The 26326-nt window shown below is 34.7% G+C and overlaps 1 protein-coding gene across 1 annotated transcript in view; it reads right to left on the reverse strand.

Moving 5' to 3' along the window:
- Galntl6 (polypeptide N-acetylgalactosaminyltransferase like 6) overlaps positions 1-26326 on the reverse strand; it is a 1167009-nt gene that overhangs the window by 940388 nt on the left and 200295 nt on the right. The gene's annotated exons all lie outside the window — the stretch shown is intronic.

Consider the following 26326-nt stretch of genomic DNA (forward strand, 5'->3'; position numbering starts at 1 on the left):
GTGTGCTACTTTTTTAGTCCTGTGATTTAATAAAGAAATTTGTAATAGTCATTCTTTTCTTTTTTGACTGTATAATAGCAGGGGTGAGACCAGAGGCCTAGGAAAGCATTTGTTTCCTGGTGAGGAAATGCTACTCCTGCTGTAGACTTCCTGGGAATTGGTAGGTAGGGCAGAGGCAGACAATGGGGACTGGAGAAATCAGATGTTTCTAGAAAGATTGTCCAAAGTGATGGGATAGAGATATGGAGGAATGACTAAGTAGGGAAGTGCCGAGGACAAGGACAACTGTGTCCTCTTGTGACTCAGAGTTCTCTTGTCTCCAATCTCAAAAATTAAGTTCATTGGTATTTTTTAAAAAAAAAACAGTTGCAAATACAAAGAAAATAAATGAAGCCATGCTAACTCACCGCATTGACACTTGGGGCCCTCTACAAACATTTACCCGGAGAAGTGTTAGAAAACTAGTTTCCCTTGATAGTTGTGTTTGTTTGCTTGCTTGCTTGGTTTAGACCTGGCCCTGGCTGTGTATGTCTAGACAGCCTGGCATTCATATGTAAGTAATGTTAAACATGAAGTTATGAAGATACCGCCTGCCTCCGAAATGCTGGAATATGCCCTTGTACTTCATATACTCAGTAGGATTTTGTATTCTTATGAATGTAAATCTAACCGCAAAATTCCAGGAAATAGGTATATACCGTTCACTGAAATCATTACTGTAATTCTCACCCTTCTCTGAGATGCCACCATCACTTCGTTGCTTAAAACTCAGAGGAATTTTTTTTTTAAAGAAAAGTAGAATTCAAAATATACGAATTAGCTTCTAATTTGAGAGAATTAAATCACAACAAAATATATTTCCAGGCACATTTTCATTATTGAAGAATAGAAATGAGTTGAATGTTGCGAATCATAGAAATAGGCGTGGGTCTGTTGCCTAGGTTCTCATTGAGGGTCACACGCTGAGAGTTCAGGGTGCTATTGGACATCAGGCTGTAGAGTGCCGGGACCGAGCTCCTCAACAGTTTTCAACCATTACTGATGCTGAAATTTAGAGCAGGTTATTTAATTTATTCCAGTTACAGAACTGGTTGATTATGGTGACTAGTTGATTGAGATAATATTCATAAAGTGCTTAGAAACCTGACTCAAGCTCGGTAAGGGTCAAAAGCTGTTATATTTAACCACACAATAATTATAACCTGACTCTCTCTACGCATACAATTTAAGGTTAGTATATTTAAGCAGCGCTTATACTAAATTATCAAATAGTATACGTGTTTGTATAAAATATAGTTAATATTAATTAATTACTACCACTGAATGGAAAAATATAAGACTTTTAAGATTTTTTTTTTTGCATTCTGCAAGCAACTCTTTTTTATATTGGTTATTTTATTTATTTACATTTCAAATGTTATCTCCCTTCCCGATTTTTAGCAATGTCTTGCACCAGTGAATTTCAGCTCATTTTGTAGTTCCATAAATAAAATGTTTTAAAAATACCTAAGAAAGAGAGTGTAAACTTTTTCAAATGAAGAGAACTGCTTTAATCTTTTGTCTTAGCACTAGAGAGACGGCTCACAACCAAGTTATAATATTATGTCCTAAACTAAGCAATTAAATATGTTTCAATTATATACAAGTAAAAGATAAAAATTGTCCCCATGTAAATGTGATTAGTGTTTTGATGGGGTACATTCTTGAGAAGTGTCAAGGTGCTTATTTGACTGTGTCTTTCAAATTTTTCATTTGTAAATTATGTTAACTTTTAAATATATGAGTCTAACAAAATTTCCTGGATATTAAGTGTATAGCCAAGTAGTATTTGAAATATTCTTCCTTGTGCATGAGAGATTTTATATCAGTATAATTTTAATAAAAGATTACTAGGCAAAGAATACCTTTCAGAGAAAATGCATATGTGAATGACTACATGATTTTATGTGTGCCGGAAATCATAAGTCAGATTCCTTACTGATGAAGCCGTTTCTCTAGTTGACAACTGTCAAAGCCATCTATAAACCCCATGAATATTAAGGCACTGTTCACTAGCACATTTTGCATTTTGAAGTCAGGCAAATAGAACTCATGAAATATGAAAAGACTGTGCCACGTCACGTTGAGGAAAATACTACCATTAAGGTGATGTATAGAGAAGTTCACACCTTTATCTGCTGGGAGACTCAAATGTATTTTCAATCATCGGTATTACACAAATTGATAGTGTTACCATTGGTTTATGCCCTACTTTCCTCCAAGGTTTAGGAGGTCCCAAAGTTAAGCTTATGTGAAAGACTAATGCTGTTTTCCTGTTTATATTTTAAACGCAGAACAATGATTTTTTTTTTTACTGGTATCGAAACCATTCGTAGATTATACAATCCTTCTATCCCACCTACCACACAATACGAACCACTTAAAATGAAGCAGTTCATTTATCTTCTCTTTAGTTTATCCTATTTTGAACTATCAGACACAGGGTTCTTATTCCAAAGACAAAGACAAGCACACCACATTTAAAAGTCTTGATGTTTTGCGAATGGGGGAAAATTATGCTGACTGTTAATAATTAAATATACAAACACATATTGCATGTATTTGTTGTAAATAAATAATTGATAATATTTATCTTAGCATTTCTGTTCTAAAATATTTTACAGCATTTTCAGTAATATGATGTGAAGCAAAATTGTTTTATTTTGAATTTAAAGAAAATATTACCTAATGCTGCATCAATAGATATATAGGCATAGAGTACCCCAGCACGAACTACATCTTCTATACCTCTTCTATAACATTCTGTATTACAGCTACCTTTTCATGCATCAATTAATCCAGAACATATGTTTCCATCTAAATTAGTTGTTCTCACCCTGTGGATCATGACTACTTTTTGGGTTGAACCGTTATTTTATAAGGGTTGCTTAAGGCCCTTGACTAACACACATGTTTATATTAAAGGTCATAACAGTAGCAAAATCAGTTATGATGTAGCAACGGAAATAATTTTAAACTTGAGGATCATCATAACATGAGAAACAGTTTAAGTATTAGGAAGGTTGAGAACTGCCGTTCTAAATGGATTCAGTGGGTTGTATATACTTATGTAAGAATATATAAACACAGACATATTTATAATAAATAAAGAAGAAAGATCACAAATGTGGGAGGGAGAAAGGGAAGGGGAGACACAAGAAGAGTTGAAGTAGGGAGAGAGAAGGGAAGGACTGATTTATATGCAATGTTCAGGCATGAAGTATAAAAAATTAAGAATTAGTAATGAAACATTTTGCTTATAGTAAATTCTTATAATTCTATATTCTTATTTCATTGGCAAATATAAGCAGAGTACTTGTATATATTAAATTATCAGGTCTGATTTTCAAAAGGAAACTCAATGTTTCAATTAATATGTAGGATTTGTCATGTATATATGTTGATATACTCATGCCTAATGTACAAAGATAGATAGAAGCCTACTGAAGTCTCCTTGTCTCTGTTTCTGTATCCCTCTATCACTCACTCATTCACATATACATGCAATTTCTTTTAAAGCATACATCAGTAAGTTATAGCTGATTTTTATTTTATTGTTTTAAAACAACAACACAGTAAAATTTATTTTTACTTTCTTTTTGTTTGTATTTATTGACTATCCTGAAACTTGCTCTGTCAAGCAGGGTGGCTTTGAACTCAGTGATCTGCCTACCTGTGCCTCCTGATTTCTGGCATTAAAGGTATTCACCATCACCTCCTGTCTTATCATTGGATTCTAAATATATCTTCTTCTATCTATAGAGAAATGCAGCTGTCACTTTCATCAAGGAAAAAATATCTGTTTGCAGCAGATTGAGTTTTTTACAGAAAGCTGCAACTTGTCAAAACACAGAGTTTAACTGACCATGGGGTCCCTGACCCCAGTAAATCAATCTGTAGCCAGCACCTGATCCAAACTTCTGGAAACATCTTGGAAGAGGAGGTTGAAAGACTGCAAGAAACAGATGATGAAAGCATCTACTGCCTGAACATCAGTCCCTTTTAAAGTAATAGACGTCATTTGTGAGGGTGTAAGGAGGATCTGTGGGAGGCATGCAGGAGGAAGTACTGAAAGATTTAGTAAAATTATTTTAATATATAGGAAATCAAATACATGGTCCAGTCTTCAAATTGTTGAAAAAAAATCTTTGAGAGTTGTTTTAGTTTTGGCACAGACAAGAAATTCAAGGATGTGACCTTATGCAATCTTTCATTTTGCCTGCCTTCAATTTATATGCAAGGAAACAAACATCTAAGAACAAACGTCAGGGTTATGACTCTTTATCAGAGAATATCATTCTTATGTTCTCAGAAATAATTTGAAACTGATACTGATTTTAGAATTAGTATTAAATAATGTAGATGAATTAATTTGTATTTTTCATGCAATAATTTAGGTTTTTTGTTCTTTGTTAATGAAGTTGTCTGGACTAGTCTTGTATAAGTAAAATAAAAAGTGTTTGCTTGTCTCGGTGATATAATAAACTGTATCTCTAAGTTTTGATCATTAATTGTTGTTTAAAAATAAAATTGTTATCAGAATATACTTGAAGAAAATGAGATTGATTAAGGGTGTGTTCTTCTGCCTGAAGTAGACTCTACTTCCAGTATCTACTGTTGATAACAAGTGAATATAAGTTAATATTTAAATTTTTCTGACTTTCAAAGAACTTTGAATATGAGATTTCCAAAAGTTATGTTATGAAAGGAAGCAGGTAAGTTCACTCAACACCATTATATAATGTGATTTAAACCAGACCCCTGAGTATGCTCAAAAAGCACCAAGAAAAGACTTCAGCGTAAATAAGTTCAGGAATGTTTTGCTTGTCATGTGATTATGTACATAATTTTGTGTGACATAGAATGGGTAAAAAGTAAGTCTGTGTAGTCCTCATCCCCTATCAATAAAGGCATACTCATTAGAGGATGACTATTATTTTCAATAGAGTTCCTTCAGTATAGTTTAATGAAATCCATCTGTCCCCTTGCCTTTATTTCCATCGAGAAAAAACAATAAAATAACTATAAATTGTTCTTAATTGTAATGAGCAGTACTTTAAGTGTCATGCTCTATCCATGTATTGAGAATTATGACACCTATTTTTCATTTGACATATGAGAGACTTGCTTTTCAATTGGAAATTTTATTGAACAAAGTAGCATTTCTCTATCTTGTTTCTATTTAAGTAAATATGAACTACAAATTTGAAACAATAATATCTATGTCCTTGGTGTGTGTGTGCATGTGTGTTTGTATTTGTGCACATGCATTATGCATATGTGGGCATTTTTGTGCACATGTGTGTTCCTGGATATACATTCATTGTGTGGCTGAACATGTGGAGGTCAGATGTCCATGACAGGTATTTTGCTACATTGATTTCCATTATCATATGACTGTATTTGTTTATGAATTGATATTGTCTTGCATGTTCTCTGGGTAAACAAAGTACAGATCAGAAAGTTGACAGTGTTTTCTCAAATTATGTAATACTTTAGCAATACTTACTGAATTAAAATACTCTATTTTGATTTTCAGGTAAAACACATTCTCAATTTTTATTCAGTATTAACACTATTTATACTATCTGTAATTTTATATGTGTGTGTGTATGTGTGTATCTGCATTTTGATTGATCCTTTAAGTAGTTTATATATATTGTGTAAATAATATATACTATTTATATACTATTCAATATAGTTATATAATATAAAATATAAATATATTTATATGAATAAATATGAAAGATATTATGTTATATAAAATGTATATAATTAAATGCTAATATATTATGTATTATAGATATATTTTATATCTATATATAAGTATGTGATGAATTTATCCCAAAATACGGTCAGCCCATTATATAAAATGAGCAGCTATATATTTAGGAATGTGTATATCTATGTACATATGTATTTCTGTGTGTATTGTGTGTATGTGGCAACAGTTGAATTACAACAAGCCATGAATTTGAGAGAGAACACAAAGGATTTATGTGAAGGGTTTGAGGAATAAAGTAGAGAAGTGAAATGTGCTAATTATATTGTAATTTTAAAAATAGCTTGAAAAATAAAATAGATTTCTACTTGCTTTACCAGAATCTCGTTTCCTTAAGATGAAGCAGAAGTGATACTTCAAGGAAACGGGATTCATCTTCATACAGAGTTAGGAAATTTAGATGCCAGAAGAAACATCTTCTATTGAATGTGAAAGATGACGACATGTATGAAGAGTATTAAAGAGAGGCATGCACTCTCACCATTATAGTTCCACCAAACTCCACTTTTACAGTTTTGTATAAAACCACATGCAAACAGAGTCAGCACAGTGACATCCAAGATAGCAGTCATCTCTAAACTTCCCTGTTATCTAAGCAGCTGTGCATGCCTATCAAAGGGACTTGTGGAACCCACACGTTCAGAGGACACAGCTTGTGATCTTCTGTCATGCTCTTTGTGACTTACATCAGTATTAGATCAGACACTATTGATGACATCAAACTATTTTAATCAAAATTATATAAAATATTGGGTGTTTTGACTATATGAGAGTTTTAAAAAATTATAAGATTTCTCAATTTAAAAATTCTAACATAAGGAGCTAAATTACAAATGAAATATGATTCATACGACACAATTGAGAGAAAGAAACATGGCTCATTTGGTAAAGTGCTGGCAAGGAAGCTTTGCCCTTATAAATGGGCTGCTGCACTGGAGAGCACTAATAACCCCAAAACTGAGAAATGGAGACTACAGGATCATTGGGGGCCACTGACTGTCCACCTTCATAAATCACTGTGCTCTGTGAGACAGTCTGCATAAAAATAAAGTGAAGAAGTGATTGTTTAAGACATTAGGCGCCTACTTCAGCAAGAGCATCATAGTTAATTTAGATACTGTTATGTGAGATAGCAAAATGACGCGATCTGTAATGTTTTGAAGATTTAAAGAAGGTCCATTTTATCTATAATTTTGGATATATGTGATTACTGAAGACTGGAGACTAAAGTTTAGTATACTGTATTTTAATACAATCAAAAATTAAAACCAATGATTCCTCCACTATTTTGTTTGATTCAGAACACTTTGGATTGTGTGACAGGTCTGTCCTTATTCTCCTCCAGAAGGAAAGGATTTAACAAGTGACTAAATGACTCGTCTTCATTTTACCAAAATTTCCTTAGGTTTTCAATGCTTTTCTGAAACTTCTGAAAATAGTTTGAGGAATATAAAAGACAAGGGAAGCATGCTCACTTATTAGGACAGTGCTTCTGTGATTCTGCATGAATTATACCTCTATTGCCCAATAAAAAGGTAATATACTGAAGCAATACTTAGTTGTCAGGTTATTAAATTCTCACGGCCCGACTTAGTATATTGATTTCCGTCTAACAGAGGCTCCAAACAAAACCATGTCAAATTGCATATTGAAAATAAGCTTAAAACAAATTCTGTTTGTTGGGTAGTATCTCACCAATCCCATGTTTTCTTCTGACAGAGTAGCCTATAATGAGCCTTTTTACATTTCTCTATCTCTTACTTTTTCCTTATGAAATGCCAACAGTAGCTCCAGGCAGTCACCTGGCATGATTAATGACAGTGGCAGTGACCTCTGTGTTATAATGTTGTATTGCTACCAGGAGTTTTCAAGGTCATTATTTCCTTATGAAAAGTTCACAGGATGTTAAATATTCATAAAACATAACCTGGATTTATGATAGAGTCCATACTTGTTTTTATTTTTTAATCACAACCCAATTTAATGAAAAGAAAGACAAAGAAAGATTCACTACAAACATGTGATATTCTATTATAGAGGGTGATAGAAGGTCTTAATGACTGAGACAAAGAAGCTAAGGTTGATTAGGTGTCTCTTAGTTTGGATGTTTATAAAAGTCAGAAGACTCTTGACCTACTTAAGTGAAGGGTTTTAGTGTGAGAAACACTCACCAAATCAAGGAGATGAGCATTGAGGCTCATCCTTTTAATGGCGTATTTTCCATCCCGGTTTTCTGAATGAATCTTATCAGATCCAAGTGTATGGGACTGGGAGTCATTTTTGGGTGAGAGGGAAGGATTTTATTTCACTTATAGCCCATCACTGAGCTAAACCAGGGTTAGAACTCAGGACAGGATCTTGCTGTCAGGAACTGAAGCAGAGACTATAGAGGAATGAACATAGTCTATAGGCTTGCATCTCATGGCTTGTTCAGTTTGATTTCTTTCTTCTTCATTTTTTAAAATATTTTTGTGCTTTAATTAAATACAATTAAATTGCGTTCCTCCTTCCCCTTTCTTTCTCTGAACTCCCCATGTCTCCTCCTTCCAACGCCTACTTTATCTTCCTTACCCCCTCTCTCTCAAATTATGACTCCCTTTTCAATTATTAGTCTTGCATATGTAAACACACATAATGCATAATTGTGGTGGATTGAGTGTGCATGGCTCTGGGAGTAGCACTGTTTGGAGTTTTGGTCTTCCTGGAGTGGGAGTGGATATGTTGGAGGAAGTGTGCCACTGTGGGCATAGGCTTTAAAAATGTTGCCCTAGCTGCTTGGAATCCAGTCTTCTGCTGTTTGCCTCTGATCCCTCTGAGTGTTACCATGCTCCTGCCTTGATGATAGCGGTCTGAATCTCTGAACCTGTAAGCCAGCCCTAAATAAATGTTGTCTTGTAAGAGTTGCTTTGTTCATAATGTCTTTTCACAGCAGAAAAACCCTAAGAAAATAATTATATGGATAACTACCTGCTGGCTATATTTAGTGTTGTGTGCATGAGACTTCAGGGATAAAATCTTTTGTGTTGGATAACCAGTTAAGGGATGCATATCTTAGAGATACTAATTTTATCAATCCCAGTAAACACATCTTCAACAGATTTCCTGCACTCAAATCCTAGGGAATCTCAGGGAAGCAGAGAATCAATAGACTCTTGAGGGTTGAGTGAAGCAGAATATCTACTTGGAGACCACATCTCCTGAAAATGCATAGTACTTCAACATTATGCCTGCCTAAACAAGACCTGAAAAATGGTAACGTCTGTAGACACATTAATATGTTAAAGAGAAGCTTCACTGGATACAAATGCTAGATGAAGGATTGAGAATGTTTTCTTATTGGATTTCTGTAAAGGGAAAGTTAACGAATTCTTAGAAAGAGGAAACAAACAAACAAACAAACAATTTCACCAACACTAATACTTTTGAACCAGGACCCAAATGAAAGAAAGCAGGATAGTAATGAAAGATAGAGAGGGGCTGAAGTGAAGAAGGAACTAAAGAAAAGAATGGCTTGAATGTATGTGCTCTTCAAGGTAAAGACAGGAAATTTGGACTCTACATGCTTTATAGCCTACATATAAGCATCTCTGATAGGTCAAAATGTTCAAATCATTACAGACATATGATGCATTCCTATTGCCAAAGTTATCCTAAATGTGATGGAAAAAGAAATGAAAAAAACGATACTGGTAATTCAGAGGTGTGTTTGATGGCTAACCTTGGTTGTTTACTTTACTGCATCTAGAATCGATTATAAACCAACAAGTTGCTGGACACTCTCCTGAGGGATTTTATTGATCAGATTATTTGTAGCAGAAGACCTACACTAAATATGGGTGGTAACTTCTGATGCCAGCCCAGGCAAACAGCCACTTTGTTTTTTTGCCTGCTTGCTGTCAGTCTTGGTAAGGTTCATCTTATGGATCCTTTACAGATATTACAAGTAACTTCTTCAAGGATTCCTACGTAGACTGACAACCATCCATGTATAGGAATCCTCCAGTACAGAGGGGAAAGGTGAAACTAAGACATCTGCCCTTATGACATAAACAATTACAAAGTGCTCCACCACCTAATGTGCAAATGGCATTGCTGAATTACAGATCATATTCCTGAAGACAATGTAAAAATTACCCTTGAAATGTATATTCTTTTTATCAGCTATGATACTGTAAAACAACTTAACAAATAAAGTTTCTTAAAATATACTTAAAATTAAATTGAAATTTTTAATAGTAACTTAAGCAAAATATTTTTTCTTTTGTGCTGTTCAAAATTTGGAAAAAGGGTTAATCTGTGTTTCTAGATTTGGTTTAATTGATAGAGTTATATTTTTAAAAGTAAGTTTATCATAATCTATATATAATTTTATTGAGATATTAATATTATATATAGAGTCACTTAGGTACAATAGAAAGATTTACTAGTTAAAATATCTAATTTTTATCTAATGATAAAAAGCCTTTACTAATTATACAATTTCAAATAAATATACTTTATTACACAATATTGTAGTAAAATGTTATCCTAAATAATATATTCAAAAAAACAATATATATTTAGCATGCTATGTGAAATATTTAAGCAAAAAGATATAAATAAAGGAGGGTACTTGTCCTTAAGAAAAATTTTTTAATTTACTTACATTTCAAATGTTACTGCCCCTCCCAGTTTCCCCTCCACAAACCCCTTATCCCATATCCCTCTCTCCTGATTCTATGAGGGGATCCCCTACCCACCCATCCACTCCTGTTCACCAACATAGCCATCCATCTATCTTAAAAATATTAACCCAGAATTGCTCCTCTCTAAAGGAAATGCAGGGACAAAGAGTGGAGCAGAGACAGAAGGAAAGGCTATCCAGAGTCTGCCCCACCTAGGATCCAGCCCATTTGCAGATACCAGACTCAGACACTATTGCTGATGCCAAGAAAAATGTTTTAAGAAAAATGCATTTGCATATAGATTATAAATTTGCCTATATATTATAATATTTTCACTTAAAATGCATCTTTAGTGCTACAATAAACCAATATGAAGTTCAAATTGAAGCCCAAAGGAAGAAGAAATCAAAATAAATTGTATATGAGAAAATAGAAAACCTGTAAACTTTGTCACTTTCAAAAGTCACAAACCTAAGTGATAGTGATAGAATATTTAAAATAGTGGATAAGCATTCCTATTATGATTTGTAAATTATACTAAATATTCATGTATGTAAGTATAGTAGATGGATATAAACCAATAATGTGATAGGAAAAACAAGTTTTTTGAATAAATTTCTGAACCTTGTCTTATATCCATTAGAAAGCACTGATACAGTACAGAGTGCTGTATTTTGCACAATTTTATATTTATATTTTGTATACAGTACAGAGTGATGTATTTTATATTTGTAGAAATATAAATTTATATTACAATGTAGAAATGTGGCATATTTTATGCTTTTATAAAAGAGATGTGACATAATTCCATAATTTATTAAAATGTAAGTAATGATCTCACTTTTTAATTTCTACACACTGAAATCAGGGGCAGGGGCATATTTGTGAATTCAAGACCACCCTCTTATATATAGTGAGTTTCAGGGCATCTTAAACTACATAAAGAGACCTGTCTCAAAACAGGAAAAGAAAGGAAGGAAGGAAGGAAGGAAGGAAGGAAGGAAGGAAGGAAGAAAGGAAGGAAGAAAGGAAGGAAGGAAGGAAGGGAGGGAGGAAGGGAGGGAGGAAGGGAGGTAGGAAGGGAGGGAGGGAGGGAGGAAGGAAGGAAGGAAGGAAGGAAGGGAGGGAGGAAGGAAGGGTCCAAAGAAATATAAATAGCAAAATAAACAAACAGCTATTGCTTTGCAAAGGGAAAATATTTAAACAGTTTTAAGAACAAGTGAGTATCAAATATACAGGAAATAGAGATTTTATCATTTCTTGGAATGACTACTTCCTTATTATTGTAGACACTCTTGTGTTCATATACTTTTTTAAAAACCAATGTATTAATTTTCTGTCTGATATATACGAAGAGATAAAATTGTCAGTGCTGAACTGCTCTCATCTGAAGTGTACTGCAAGTAATCAGGGGTTTGTGGAATGTCATTACTAAAGCTGTCTTACATTAATGCTTCCAGAAGAGAAAGAGGTTGAGAGGGAGAAGGGAATGTAACTCTTCACACCTGACAGTTGGAAGTTGCGTAGCTTTACATATGATGATGATGTCATGCGCTACAAAGGGTCTGGTGACTTCAAATGGTTCAATGACACTCACATAGAGTTACAGAAAATGTGGGGAGCATTATGGCTTTAGGGATACTGGCCTTCACTTTTCAAGCTGATTTGCTAGTTTACTTTAGATATGCAGTTTCCACCCATAAACCTCAGATACTGGAAGCCTGTTCTTATATAGTTAATTATAGAAAAGTGAAAGAAGTGCTTAGATCTTACAACTTTGCTTTCATCTGCAGATCAATCCTTGGATGGATTTAAGTATTGAATAGATTTTAGAAAGTTGGAACTCTGAAAGGCAGGTCCTGGTTGGAGTATATAAGTGTCTGTGTTATGACTTTGAAGGTTGTATCTAGGCCTGTGGATCTGGCATGGTGGATAAAACTCTTGCTACCAAATCATGAGAATAGAGTTCACAAGTACTTGGGTGTAACAGCAAGTTTGCAATTCCAGTGCTCTAGACACAGAGGCAAAGGACCCAGGTGCTAGCAGATGATCTAGTTTAGTAGAATCAGTGACCTCTGGGTTGATAAGAAATGTCTTGTATACATAAATGAGAGGAGAATATTTGAGTAAGATACCAATATCAACCTCTGGCTTACATAGATATCCATACACACAGACCACACACATAAACAGGTAGAAGGAAAAAACAACAAAAAGAGAGTTATATCTTTCATTTGGCCAATTATTCAGATTTTCTTTCTTCTTCCAGTTCATACTGTAAACTAAAAACACCATTGGACCTTTTGCCCTTCTGCTATAAAACAATAGATTGAGCCAATTATGGACATAAACCTCAGAATGTAATAAAGGAATTATGTGTTTGTGCATTTAGGTTGTTTATGAAAGGATTTTTTGCCATTCTATCCCAAATTAACTAATGTATTCCATATTTCTAGTTATAACCTTATACCTGTGGAACATTGTCTGACTTTCCAAGGAATACTCAGCAGGTAGCATTGACTAAAACATAGAAGGACTTGGACTCACCAGTACTTAAAGCAATGTAGTATTTTCCCTAAGGAGCTTCAGTGAAACAGCAAGTAATATCTTGGATGATAATACAAAAATGTCAGATATTGGGGCTGGAGAGATGGCTCAGGTTTTTTTTTTTTTTGGTATTTTTTCGTTTTCTTTTCTTTTTTTAAATAGATATTTGCTTTACATTTCAAATGATATCCCTATTTCTCCATACCCCTTCGAAAGCTCTCTATCCCATCCTCCCTCCCCTACTCCCCTGCTCCTAATTTCCTGACTTGCATTCCCCTATTCTGAGGAATCGAGCATTCACAGGACCACTGACTTCTCCTCTCATTGATATCTGAAATGGCCTTCTTCACCTACATATGTATCTGGAGCCATGAGTCCCTCCATGTGTACTCTGTTTGGTGGATTAGTCCCTGGAAGCTTCGGGGGTACCGGGTGGTAAATATTATTGTTCCTTCTCAGGGCTGCAAAACTCTTCAGCTCCTTGGGTCCTTTCTCTTGGTTCTCCATTGGGGATTGTATGCTCAATCTATTGGTTGGCTGTGAGTCATGGGTATTTTGATCTACCTTCCAATGAGGATCAAAGTATTCACACTTTTGTCTTCCTACTTCTTGATCTTCATGTGATCTGTGAATTGTATCTTGGATATTCTGATCTTTTGGGCTAATATCCACTTATCAGTGAGTGGATATCATGTGTGTTCTTTGGTGATTGGGTTACCTCATTCAGGATGATATTTTCTAGCATCATCCTAAGAATTTCATGAATTCATTGTTTTTAATAGCTGAGTAGTACTCCATGGTGTAAATGTAGCACATTTTCTGTATCCATTCCACTGTTGAAGGACATCTGGGTTCTTTCCAGCTTCTGGCTATTGTAAATAAGGCTGCTATGAACATAATGAAGCATATGTCCTTATTACATGTTAGAGTATTTTCTGGGTATATGACCAGGAGTGGTGAGGAACCACCAAACTGATTTCCAGAGTGGTTTTAATTTTGCAATCCCACCAGCAATGGAGGAGTATGCCTCTTTCTACATATTCTTTCCAGCATTTGCTGTCACCTGAGTTTTTGATCTTGACCATTCTGACTGGTGTGAGGTGGGATTTCAGGGTTGTTTTGATTTGCATTTCCCTCATGATTAAGGATGTTGAAATTTTCTTTAGGTGTTTCTCACCTATCTGGTATACCTCAGTTGAAGATTCTTTGTTTAGCTCTGTACCCCATTTTTAAAGGATTATTTGTTTCTCTGGAGTCTAACGTGTGAGTTTGTTGTATATATTGGATATTAGCCCTCTATCAGATGTAGGATTGGCAAAGATCTTTTCTCAATCTGTTTGTTGCCATTTTGTCCTATTAACAGTGTCCGTTGCCTTACAGAAGCTTTGCAATTTTTTGAGATCCCATTTGTCAGTTCTTGATCTTAGGGAATAAGCTACTGGTATTCTACTCAGGAAATTTTCCCCTGTGCCCATGTGGCTCTAGGTTCTTCCCCACTTTCTCTTCTATTAGATTCAGTGTATCTCTTTTTTCTTCTCTTAGATTCAGTGTATCTCATTTTATGTGGAGGTCCCTGATCATCTTGGACTTGAGCTGTGTACAGGAAGATAAGAATGGATTAATTTGCATTCTTCTACCTGTTGACTACCAGTTGACCCACCACCATTTGATGAAAGTGTTGTCTTTTTTCCACTGGATGGTTTTAGCTCCTTTGTCAAAGATAAAATGACCATCGGTGTGTGGGTTCATTTCTTGGTCTTTAATTCTATTCCACAGATCTACCTGCCTGTCACTGTACCAATACCATGCAGTTTTTATGACTATTGCTCTGTGGGTCACTTTTTATCACTATTGCTTGAGGTCAGGGATGGTGATTCCACCTGAAGTTCTTTTATTGTTGAGAATAGTTTTTGATATCCTGGGTTTTATTATTTCAGATAAATGTGAAAATTTCTTTTTATAATTCTATGAAGAATTGAGTTGGAATTTTGATGGGGATTGGATTGCAACTGTAGATTGTTTTAGGTAAGTTGGCTACTTTTACTATATTAACCCTGCCAATCCATGAGCATGGGAGATCTTCTAAGATCTTCTTTCTTCAGAGACATGAAATTCTTGTCATACAGATCTTTCACTTGCTTGGTTAAAGTCATACCAAGGTATCTTATATTATTTGTGAATATTATGAAGGGTGTCATTTCCTTAATTTCTTTCTCAGCCTCATTATCCTTTGAGTATAGGAAGGCTACTGATTTTTTTTTTTTGAGTTAATTTTATATCCCACCACTTTACTGAAGTTGTCTATCAGCTTTAGGAGTTCTCTGGTCGAATTTTTTGGTCACTTAAGTATAGTATCATATCATCTGCAAGTAGTGATACTTTGACTTCTTACTTTCCAATTTGTATTCCTTTGACCTCCTTTTGTTGTCTAATTGCTCTGGCTAGGACTTCAAGTACTATATGGAACAGGTAGGGAGAGAGTGGACAGCCTTGTCTACTCCCTTCAGTGGGATTCCTTCAAGTTTCTCACCATTTAATTTGATGTTGGCTACTGGTTTGCTGTATATTGCTTTTACTATATTTAGATGTGTGCCTTGAATTCCTGATGTTTCTAAAACTTTATCATGAAGAGGTATCAGATTTTGTCAAATGCTTTCTCAGCATATAATGAAATGATCATGTGGTTTTTGTCTTTGAGTTTGTTTATATAGTGGATTACATTGATGGATTTCTGTATATTGAACCATCCCTGCATTTCTGGGATGAAGCCTCTTTGATCATTGTGGATTACAGTTCTGATGTGTTCTTAGATTCAGTTGGCAAGAATTTTATTGAGTATTTTGCTTCAATATTCTGAAGGGAAATTGGTTTAAATTTCTTTCTTTGTTGGGTCTTTGTGTGGTTTAGGTATCAGAGTAATTGTGGCTTCATAGAATGAATTGGGTAGTGTTCCTTCCTTTTCTATGTTGTGGAATAGTTTGAAGAGTATTTGTATAAGGTCTTCTTTGAAGGCCTGATAGACCTCTACATTAAACACATCTGGTTCTGGGCTTTTTCTTTTTCTTTTTTCTTTTTTCTTTTTTCTTTTTTCTTTTTTCTTTTTTCTTTTTTCTTTTTTCTTTTTTTGTTTGGGAGAATGTTAATGACTACTTCTATTTCTTTAGGGTTATGGGATTGTTTAGAATATTTACCTGATGCTGATGTACCTTTAGTATCTGGTATCTCTTAAGAAAATTGTCTATTTCATCTAGATTTTCGACTTTTGTTAATATAATCTTTTGTAGTAGGATGTGATGATTTTTGGATTCCCTCAGTATCTGTTGTTACATCTCCCTTTTCATTTCTGATTTTGCTGGTTTGTACAGTCTCTCTTTGGCCTCTGCTTAATTTGGCTAAGGATTTATCTAACTCGTTTTTTTTTTTTGTTTGTTTGTTTTTGTTTTTGTTTTTGTTTTTGTTTTGTTTTGTTTTGTTTGAAAGAACTAGCTCCTGGTTTGGTTGATTCTTTGCATAGTTCTTTTTGTTTCTACTTGGTCGATTTCAGCACTGAGTTTGATATTTCCTGCCCTCTACTCCTCTTGGGTGTATTTGCTTCTTTTTGTTCTAGAATGTTCAGCTGTGCTTTCAAGCTGTAAGTGTATGCACATTCCAGTTTCTTTTTGGAGGCACTCAGAGCTATGATTTTTTTGCTCTTAACACTGCTTTCACTGTGTCCCATAAGTTTGGGTATGTTGTGCCTTTGTTTTAATTAAATTCTAAAAAGTCATTAATTTCTTTCCTACTTCTTCATTGACCAAGTTATTGTTAATTAGTAGCATGTTGTTCAGTTTCCATGTGTATGTGTGTTTTCTGTTGTTTTTGTTGTTATTGAAGACCAGCCATAGTTTGTGGTGATCTGATAGTGTGCATGGAATTATTTCAATCTTCTTATATCTACTGAGGTCTGTTTTGTGACTGAGTATATGGTCAGTTTTGGAGAAGGAAGCATGAGGTGCTGAAAGGAAGGTATATTCCTTAGTTTTAGTTTAAAATGTTCTATAAATATATGTTAAATCCATTTGCTTCATAACTTCTGTTAGTTTCACTGTTTTTCTGTGTAGTTTATGTTTCCTGATCTGTCCATTGATGTGAGTGTGACACTGAAGTATCCCACTATTATTGTGTGTGGTTGAATGTGTGCTTTGAGACTTAGTAAAGTTTCTTTTATGAATGTTGGTACCCTTGTATTTGGAGTGTATTAATTCAAAATTGAGAGTTCATTTTGGTAGATTTTTCCTTTGATGAGTGTAAAGTGTCCTTCCTTATCTTTTTTTATTACTTTAGGTTGAAAGTCAATTTTATTAGGATGGCTATACCAGCTTGTTTCTTGGGACCATTTGCTTGGAAAATTGTTTTCCAGCCTTTTGCTCTGAGGTGCTATCTGTCTTTGTGCCTGAGGTGAGTTTCCTGTATGCATCAAAATGTTGGGTCCTGCTTATATATCCAGTCAGTTAGTCTATGTCTTTTATTAGAAATTTAAGTCCATTGATATTAAGAGATATTTATGAGAAGTGATTTTTGCTTTCTGCTATTTTTTAATTAGAGGTAGAGTTATTTGTGTGGCTCACTTCTTTTTGGTTTGTTAAAAGATTAATTTCTTGCTTTTCCTAGTGTGTAGTTTCCTTCCTTTTGCTGGTGTTGTCCATTCATTATCCTCTGAAGGGCTGGATTTGTAGCAAGATATTGTGTAAGTTTGTTTTTGTCATGGAATACTTTGGTTTCTACATCTGTGGTACTTGAGAGTTTTGTATAGTAGCCTGGGTTGGTATTTGTGTTCCCTTAGGGTCTGTATGATATCTGCCCAGGATCTTCTGGCTTTCAAAGTCTCTATTGAGAAGTCTGGTATAATTCTGATAGGTTTGTCTTTAAATGTTACTTGACATTTTTTTCCTTACTGCTTTTAATATTCTTTCTTTGTTTAGTGCATTTGGTGATTTAATTATTATGTGCCAGGAGGAATTTCTTTTCTGGTCCAATCTATTTGGAGTTCTGTAGGCTTCTTGCATGTTCATGGGCATCACTTTCTTTAGGTTAGATAAGTTTTCTTCTATAATTTTGTTGAAGACATCTACTGGCCCCTCAAGTTGGAAATCCTTGCTCTCTTCTATAACTATACTCCTTAGGTTTTGCTCTTCTCATTTTGTCCTGGATTTCCTGGATGTTTTGTGTCAGGAGCTTTTTGTATTTTACATTTTCTTTGTTGTGTCAATGCTTTCTATGGTATCTTCTGCATATGAGATTCTTCTAGCTCTTTTATTCTGTTTTTGTGTTTCTTCTTTAAGGGCTTCTGCCTGTTGACCCATGATCTCTTGTATTTCTTTAAGGTATTTTGTGTTTCTTCTTTAAGGTCTTTTACCTGTTGACCAATATTCTCCTGTATTTCTTTAAGGGAGTTATTTAAGTCTTTCTTGAAGCCTTCTATCAGCATCATGAGATACGATTTTAAATCCAACTCTTTCTTTTCCAGTGTGTTGATGTATCCGGGGCTTGCTGTGGTAGGAGAACTGGGTTCTGATGTTGCCATGTGGCCTTGGTTTCTGTTGGTCGGGTTCTTGTGCTTACCTTTCACCATCTGGTTATCTCTGGTGCTAGTTGGTATTGTTGTCTCTGGCTGGAATTTGTTCATCCTGTGGGCCAGTAAGCTCGTGTGTGCTTACTCCTCTGAGCTCAGAAGTGAAAGTGCTGCTGGAAGGTCTCTCTCTTGGCAGGTTATGCACAGAAGGCTGTGGAGTCTCCTGGCTCCCTGGTGCAAATGGCGGCAGAAAGCTGTATTATGGTTTGATGCTTGAATCTATGACTCCTGATTTCTTTTCTAGGTTTTTCTATGTCTAGAATTGTTTCTCTTTGTGATATCTTTATTGTCTCTACCTTCAGTTTTAGATCCTGAGTGGATTTGTTCAATTCATTCACCTGTTTGGTTATGTGTTCCTGTAATTTTTCAAGGGCTTCTACCTATTTACCTGTGTTCTCCTGTATTTCTTTAAGGGAGTTATTTATGTTCTTCTTGAAGCCCTCTATCAGCATCATGAGCTGTGATTTTTAAATAAGAAAGGTGAAAAGGTAAAGAATTTAGGAAATGAAGATTTATTTCTCTCTAGACTGGCAGTATAGTGTCAAAATAGCTTTTAAGCCCCATGTAGAGAACACTGGTACATTGTAACCAAAATGATGTGCTAAGACATGCTATCTCTTCTTAAGAATTAATCCACTTGGACCAGCCAAACACCAAGCCAGGCAAACGCCCCAAAAGAAAGCAGATCCATCTTTATTTATTTATTTATTTATTTATTTATTTATTTATTTAACTCCATATTTTATTCCTCCCCCGTCCACTATCTGCCTGTTCCACATCCCATCCTCCTTTCTGACCCCCTGATTCCAAGAGGATGTCCCTATCCCCTACTCAATCACCCCACCAGACCTCTAAACTCCCTGGGGCCTCCAGTTTCTTGAATAAAATCAGACCTGGAAGTTCTCTGCTGTATATGTGTTGGGGGGCCTCAAATCAGTCAGTGTATGCTACCTAGTTCGTGGTCCAGTGTGTGAGAGATCTTGGGAGTCCAGACTACAGGTCCTCTTACAGGATTGCCTTCCTTCTCAGCTTCTTTGAGCTTTTCCCTAACTCAACCACAGGGTCAACAGCTTCTGTCCATTGATTGTGTGCTAATATCTGCATCTGAGTCTTTCAGCTGCTTGTTGGGTCTTTCAGAGGGCAGTCATGATAGGTCCCTTTTTGTGAGTGGTTAAATCTCCTCCCCATTTTCTTCCTGTAAGCAGCTGGCAAAATTATCAGTTTGCCTGCCCTGGGTTCTTTTATTTCAAACTCTTAAAAACGTGTCCTCAAGCTTCTGTGTGGGTCTATTCTTGACTATTTTGGTGAGACTTAAGAGCCTTAAGAGGAATTGTCACTATCAATTCTGCTACTTACCTCATATGTTTATTATATGGAATAAAACTTCCATTCTTAGCAATTATTCAGTAAACATAAATTCTTAGCAAGGAGCTAGGCAGTGGAATTGTAATTCTGATATCAATTAATATTTTCATAATGTATTGGAAATTATAGCTCCTATCATATAAGGACCATCTTAAAATTAATTTCTTCTCTGAAAATGATTCGCTTAATCCCCTTGTCAGACTACTGTTGAATTCCAAGATTAGACTTTATCTATGTCAATAGCTACCACCGACATTTTAAAAGTATCATTTCACAGATTTCCTCTTTTCAACTATAATATTTAGTAGTGTGAGATATTAATGATGGTTTCTTGTCTTCAAATGTCATACTGTATAGTTTTTGTTTATAGTTTATTTGTGAACAGAGTAGTTTAGTGGTTGGACATATATTCAGAAGGACTTAATGTCTATTTAATTTAGAAATTGGATAAATTATCACAGACAAGAAATAGTGACTAATACTAAATGTATTTTCCATAATTGTGTGCCTGTGTATATTATTATACAAGTATCACACAACAAAAATATATATTGGAACTATAAGATAGTTCAGCTCTGTGAAATAAGGATGCACTCTTGAATAAAGGTAGTTTCCTTGCAGTTTCTCTCTATTCTGCCTTGCTTAACTCTGTGATCTAACAGAAAGTATTCAAGAGCACTAGACAAACTAGTTATACTTTATCACTTTAACATAGCTTGTAAATAGCTATTCATAATCTTGGTAGTATTTGGGTGATAGGCAGAACTCTGCATTTTAATGAACACCCTGCTAAAGAATCCACACATCTGTGGCTCACAGTATTCATCATTTACCTTTAGTTGTCTCAAGTGCCAGCTGTTGTTGGCTTTATTAGTGTGTAAAATATCTGACTGCTTTTGTAATAAAGACACTAAGGATCTCACAGCTCTCTTCCTAGGAAAAGAACAATAAAAGTGCTGTTTGTAAAGCCTATGCTTTCTAGGTAATAAAACACACTGTGTAGGAAATAAGAGAACTGGAGTTGTTCTGGTCTACTGTGCCCCCTAAAACAAGGAAAAATATACTATCTCCTTAATTACCTCATTGGTTTATATAGCTTCCAGAATCAAAAAGTAGTTCATCAGTATTTCTAGTCTTAAACATTGCCATATGTATTCATTTCTTTTACTATAGAGTTATAGCCTGTCTTATCAAATTTCACAATCTACAGAATATGTCTAATTGTGACATATCAAAGACCTTTCTCTGATTATTTAATTTCCTATTTGAACCCTTGATCATAAATGAAACACCAGTATGACTGATAAACATTTAAAATTTGTGCAGACTTTAAATGAAATCATGGTAAAATAACAGAAAGAAGAAAAATGGACAAATATACCAGCAATCACATGTATCCATTTATTTTATTTTTAGATTCATAATAATTTATGTAGAGATTAAAGTGATGCATTTTGCAATTTTCTTTGACAAAGAGGATTAGTAAATAAATTAAAAGCATGTATAAGGATTCAGACTTATTTAACAGATATGAAACAAGCATTGCTCTGCACCAAAGAGACTACAAGTGCCATTTGCCATAATCAGAATAGAGAGAAAAACATTAAAAATTTTTTGCTGCCTAAATTACATTCAAGAGTATAGAAATGTTTACCTGGGGCCTCATCACAACTGTCATCACAGGGGCATGTGCAAGACACTCAGATAGTTTGAAACTAGGACAGTATGATTGTTCTTTGTCAGTTTTATTTTGTTTCTTTTTGCAACATAAATGCTCTGGATCTATTAGAAAATTTAAATCACCCTTGTAGTTTCTATATAGGTTTGTATTTTTGTTGCCTTAGTATATGCAACTAAAATACATTTTAAATTATCAAATGGAAATCCAACATGGATATCAAATGGAAATCCAGAGGTTTTTCTGAAGAAATAGAGACAAGCCATCATAAAGCAGAATCATTCTATACTTCATAGTCTGATTTCATGAACACATAGATAAGAACAATTAAGAAATGTCTAGACACAGCTGAACCAAAAAGAAAAAAAGAAAAAAAAATACTTGAGTTCTGTGTAAGGAAATGGCAAGAGTCCAAAGCTCCAAGATTTGAAAGGAATCTAATAAAAAGATCAGAGTTACAACTTGACCTTATTTTATTAAAAAGCCTCTCTCTGTGATCCACCTGTGCAAGAGGGTATAATTTAATTTCAGCGTAGAAAAGGAGAGATATCCTAAAATGATCAAAGGCATGCTAGATGGACCATGTGTTCATTAAGAATATTTAATAGACTACATGCAAATGCTTTGAATAGAGGTTTTATAAGGTCGATGTTTCACTGAATTTTTAATTGAATAATTAGGGCAAATTGTAAAAATGGGTGAGAAAGGTAATCTTTTAAAACAGAATTACTGAAAGTATCTACTGATTTTAATTAGGTTGTTAATTAATTACCTTTGTAATTTTAAATGATAGGCTACAATCTATTAAACTAGAATCTGGGTTCATTCTCAGTGGTTCTAGATACCATGCCTTAAAACTTGTACTATATCCATTCTATTTCTATTTTTATTATCACCCTTATTGAAAGTTTTATGATTTACATGACTGAGATCTCTTGTTCCTGATTAACTTGTGGATATCCAAGCCAAATATATGCTCCCATATTTCAGTTATGCATTATCATTTTCTTATATCCCATAGAGCTTTTTAATTTACCAAATTCCACAATAATATAAAGTGTATTTTGTTATTCTTATTTATAATCAAAACTATAATTTGCATGTATATTATGAAAATAGTTTAATGCAAATTATACCAGTTGATATCAATGAGTTAATTATATGTCCTCAGAGTCTCTCTTTGGGTGTTCTTATCTTCAGACTAACAGACACAAAACCTGACTGTATTTAATGAATTGAAAATAGCCACAGTGGTCACTTTTTAATCTCCACCATTGGGGAATGAAAGATTTTCCTTAATAAAAAATTTTGCACATAGATGAGTTTTCCAAAAAAAAAAAAAGGTGAACTTTATGACTTAAAAATGACTTTAAAGTTTATAACTTTAAAAGGATATTTAAATAATATATTTCATTCATTTTCTTTTTCTTGCTTTGTTACCAGGGAATGCTGAACACAATTTAACTTTTCTTGATGACTGTAGGTCAAAGAGTGAGTGAAAATTATTTTAACCTATTTGCATTAAAATGCCCTCAGTGCTGGTAAGTCTAGAACTGCATATTCTGTCAAGAACTTGACTATGCATTTGTTTGAAAATGATTAACAATGGTTATGTCTTAGTTAAAAATTGAGGAGATAGAATATTTCCTAAAAGGCATGACTTTTATATAAATATCACCAAGAGTGATGCCTATAAATGCCACTAAAAGTTAAGTACCTTACAGGAATGGTTATTAAAGAAACATTCCTTATTTACCCTAAATTATTGGTGGCTCACCAAGTCTAGACTATAGAAACATTTGTCACAGATACTTTTAGTAGGTCTACATCCCTTTAGAATGTCTTCAATAGCTAATTACACATACTGCATGGATTAAGGATATAAACAAACTAAAACCAACAGATTGTTGAGTTTATTTAGTTCCAGAAAGCTTCTGAGTCTTCAGAAATTGCAACTGGAAATCAAATCCTCTGTGTAGATAAAGACAAGTGCTAATGCTAGACAGTTTATAGAATTTATGAAAGTGAATCCACATATTTCAGAAAGAACCACAAGAACAATATTACACCATTAATAATTTTTCAAGTATAATATTTTTGAAGGAAAATATTCATTTGCCCATTTGAAAAGAATTTAAATGAGATATTAGACTTCTAACTGATACACTTATCTCCCCTCCAATATTAATCACAGTTAGAAACCACATATATTGTCATTCCTAGGACTTTACTTGTTACTTTGCACTCGCACATGTAGCAGAGGATGGCATTGTTGGGAATCAATGGGCAGAGAGGCCTTTGGTCCTGAGAAGGCTCAGTGCCACAGTGTAGGGGAATGACAGGGGGGTGAGTGTGGGAACACTCTCATAGAGGCAGGGGAGGGGGATGTAATATGATAGGAGGTTTCTGGAGGGGGCGAACTGGGAAAGTGAATAACGTTTGAAATATAAATAAAGAAAATATCCAATAAAAATATAAAACCACATGAGGGAACAATCATAAAAGATTTTACTTAGATCATGTTCTTGTTTATAAATGTTAAAATTACTACTCACTATATGCATGTGTGTATAAAGCATATGAATCCTGACATATATAATGAAGGGTTACACTGAGGGGGTGTATATGAGTCATCATTTTATAAATTATATGAGTTCACTTAGTACTGTGATGGTTTATCTAATTTTTTTATCCTTTAGTATTCAATAGTACTGGCCAAAAGTATCACTAAAAAGCAGTTTCAAGGGTCCAGCTCTTGAACTACTTCCTAAGAGAGGAAGCACAACTTAATATTAATGGTTTTTTGTTTGTTTTTCAGACAGGGTTTCTCTGAGTAGCCTAGGTTTTCCTGAAACTTTCTCTGTAGACAAGGCAGGCCTAGAACTCAGAAATATGCTTGACTCAACCTCCCCAGTGCTGGAATCAAGTGACCATGGTTCATCATTGGGTCTCGCAGAGATTGAATCAATGATTAGGGAGCCTGTATGGGTTTGAACCAGGTCCTCTGCATTTGTTATCTTTGTGTAGTTCTTGTGGGACTCCTACCAGTGTGATCAGGATGGCTATCTCTGACATTTTTTCCTGGTTTTGGCATCCTTTACTCATACTGAGTTATCTTGTCCAGCTTTAAAATTAGATAAGATGCCCAGTCTTATTATAACTTGATATACTAGGTTTGGTTGATTTCCCTGAGAATCCTGTTCTTTTCTGAAGAAAAATAAAGGAAGAGGGGATGGGAGCAGAGAGGAGGTTTAGAAAGGGCCTGGCAATGGAGGAGGGAGAAGAAATTGCAATCAGGATGTAATATATGAGAAAAGAATACATTTTGTAAAAATGTTAATATTAAATAAAAAGAGCATTGCTTGTGAAACTCTTTTCTATGGTATGCTGATTAATTCCCTACCCACGTTCTGCTTCTCTTTCTCTATTATATCCCTCTGTCTTCTTTCCTATGTGCTCCAGGGAATCAAATTCTATGACAGGACCATGGGCAGCATTTGGCAATCTCTGCTTCACAGAACTGCTTTTTCTAACCAGATCTCGGCATAGGGTGAACATTTCCCATCATCCTGGCCATAAGCATTCCCGCTTACTCGAAAGGCTCTCATGGTTAAATGTCTGCTGTGAATGGCTTCTGTTTTGAAACATTGTTCCTCCAGAAATCTCTTTGAAAAGAAGGTATATCACGTAACGAAGCATAAGGTTTGGTGAGACACATCCATGAAAAAAGTATATAGTTACACAACCAGAAGTGAGTAAAACCCAATCTTACAAACTTGTTTTCTTTTCTTTCTCTTATCCTAAGGAACTGTGGGACTGAATTTTTGAAAATTACTGGGAAGAATTACTCTCAAAAGAAACAAAAGCCTACCATAAGGATGCTTCCCATTGGACATTTGAGTTTTTCACATCTCCACAAATAATTTAGCCTTTGAGTAGTCCTAAAAGTTAACTAGTTTGTTCTTGTCTTAGAAAACCAAATCAGAATGTACTTTAACAAAAGCTAAGGAAATATGTTATTGGTTTTATATATTTTTATAACCTTTTGTATGATGAGTTTCCTTAAAATGTTTTAAATCTTTTTTGTTCTAATGATGCAAAATGATGCGGGTCAGATTAAAAAGAAAGGATTTTGCTTTTGGGGAAAGAGTCCATGAAGGTAGTAACAGAGGGTTGTCCTGTCTACCTTTACCAGTGAATGTGAGAGAATATAGAAGTCATCTGAGGGGAGAGTTGTAGTTAAAGGATTCCTACATATTACCGACCTATGGGCATATCTGTGGGGGATTGTCCTGATTGCTAATTGATGGAGGAGAACACATCTCTCATAGGCATCAGAGAACAAGCTAGCTTGAGAGCCAGTTAGCAAGCAGCATCTTTCATAGTTCCTGCAATTTTGCAATAAGGAGTAAGTGAACATTTTGGCCATAGGTAATGTGATGTTGAACACCAAGAACACTTGCCTGCAAGTCTGTGCCTTGGTGTCTTTCTTAGCTCGACTTACTCAAGGATGAGCTGCAACCTGGATTTTGAAACTGAAATAAGCCCATTCCTCTTCTAAGTTGCTTTCTGTCAGTGCATTTGGCATGTCAATAGATGGGAAAGTAGAAGAGTGTCAGAGCTGGGCGGTGGTGGCACAC

The sequence above is a fragment of the Apodemus sylvaticus genome, chromosome 18 (assembly GCF_947179515.1).
Source record: "Apodemus sylvaticus chromosome 18, mApoSyl1.1, whole genome shotgun sequence".
NCBI classification, from domain to species: Eukaryota; Metazoa; Chordata; class Mammalia; order Rodentia; family Muridae; genus Apodemus; species Apodemus sylvaticus.